Below are 2296 nucleotides of genomic sequence, written 5' to 3'. Positions count from 1 at the left end.
GACGGGCTCTTGGAGGTTAGAAGTGAGGAAGATGAAGTTGACACCCTGGGTAGTGGGGTTGGGGAGGCAAAGGAGTGCGTCTGGGAGGGAGAGCTCTCGGGGTCCTCTGTCCTAAGGGTTTTAAGGGTGGAGATTTTAGGGGAGGTACCAGGGGGGAAAACACACACACACACACACACACACACACACAAAGGTTCTAGCAAGTGCTCTCCTCCCAGGAGCACCCCCTCGCCTTCCCCTCCCACCCCTTCTCCCCGCACAGGCCTGCATCCCCTAAACTCTAAGGGACCCCATGAGGCTTGCAACCAGAGCAGCAATGGGCAGTGGCAGCTCATCCCAGGCCAACCCCCTGACCCTGTCCCCCAAACCCCCCTTTCTCTGACTTCTTAGTAAGCCAGAGCGGCCCAGCCCAGCTCATTTCCCCAGCCCTCCCGTGTTTCACTGTCCCAGCTTCAACAAAAAGCATCTAAAATTCACCTGGCTTCCTGTTGTGAATTTTTTCCTGCAGGAAATCAAAAACCCACACACTACCACCGGACCTAGACAGACTCTCTCAGGTCCACGTCCCCTTTCCGGTAACACCCCTCCCTACCCGGTCCATCATTCTGCTCCTCAAAATATGCCCAGGAACCACCTCTCCCTCCTGAGGGGGGTCAGTCTTAGCCTGGAGTGGAAGAAGTACTTCGTAGAAGAAATAGGCTTAGGAGACAAGTTGTAGAGGTAAAGGACGGGCTCTTGGAGGTTAGAAGTGAGGAAGATGAAGTTGACGCCCTGGGTAGCGGGGTGGGGGAGGCAAAGGAGTGCGCCTGGGAGGGAGAGCCCTCGGGGTCCTCTGTCCTAATTTGGAGGTTAGAAGTGAGGAAGATGAAGTTGACACCCTGGGTAGTGGGGTTGGGGAGGCAAAGGAGTGCGTCTGGGAGGGAGAGCTCTCGGGGTCCTCTGTCCTAAGGGTTTTAAGGGTGGAGATTTTAGGGGAGGTACCAGGGGGGAAAACACACACACACACACACACACACACACACAAAGGTTCTAGCAAGTGCTCTCCTCCCAGGAGCACCCCCTCGCCTTCCCCTCCCACCCCTTCTCCCCGCACAGGCCTGCATCCCCTAAACTCTAAGGGACCCCATGAGGCTTGCAACCAGAGCAGCAATGGGCAGTGGCAGCTCATCCCAGGCCAACCCCCTGACCCTGTCCCCCAAACCCCCCTTTCTCTGACTTCTTAGTAAGCCAGAGCGGCCCAGCCCAGCTCATTTCCCCAGCCCTCCCGTGTTTCACTGTCCCAGCTTCAACAAAAAGCATCTAAAATTCACCTGGCTTCCTGTTGTGAATTTTTTCCTGCAGGAAGTCAAAAACCCACACACTACCGCCGGCCCTAGACAGACCCTCTCAGGGCCAGGTCCCCTTCCCGGTAACACCTCTCCCTACCCGGTCCATCATTTTGCTCCTCAAAATATGCCCAGGAACCACCTCTCCCTCCTGAGGGGGGTCAGTCTTAGCCTGGAGCAGAATTCTCACCTGGATCTGAGGTGGATCTCTGACCCATTATACCCAGAATCAACTTGACCCTGCTAGAGCCAGAATTGGGGACTTCAAGGCCACTCCCTCCTCCCAGGAGGACCGGGACCCACCCTCAGAGCCACACCTCCTGCCCCAGGCTCCACTCACAACTCAGGAGTCCTGAGTCCTAGCTCACACCTTTCCAGGTACCCAGGGCTCTGAAACACCACCCCTCCCCAGAGCCAAGCCATCTCCATTCTGGGTACCCCGTATCTCAGGCTCCTGACCCCAACCAGCCCATGGAGATCCTGGCGTTGAGGCTCAGCTCCTACTCTCCAAACACTTGGGACGACCAGCCTCAGCCCTGAGGGGGCCCCGGGCTCTCCAGGCCCCAGCCCAGCAGGGAGCCAAGAGTCAGGGGTGGCCCAGCTCCTCCCCTCAGCTGTGGGGGCAGCTGAGCCAGGGGTCAGGCTGTGGTGGGGAGGCCCAGAGGGGCGGGGTCAGCGGGGACTGGGAGGGGAGACAGCAGCGTGGGCGGCTGGAGGGAGGGAAAGACCAGCGGAGAGAAGGAAACTGGGAGAGGGAAGAAGAGAAAGTGAAAAGGAGAAGCAGGGAGAGGAGGAACCAGCAGAAGTGGAGGGCTAGAGAGAGAGAGAGAGAGAAAGAGGGAGAGATTGAATGGGAGGGGGAGAGAGAGACTTGGGCTAGACAGGGAGGGAGAGAGGGAAAGAACAAGATAGAGACTTAAGGAACAGACTGGAGTCCCAGAGGAAAAGATTTAAGACAGAAACAGAAACAA

Source organism: Myotis davidii, unplaced genomic scaffold (genome assembly GCF_000327345.1).
Source record: "Myotis davidii unplaced genomic scaffold, ASM32734v1 scaffold464, whole genome shotgun sequence".
Lineage (NCBI taxonomy): Eukaryota > Metazoa > Chordata > Mammalia > Chiroptera > Vespertilionidae > Myotis > Myotis davidii.
Note: the sequence above shows the minus strand (reverse complement) of the source record.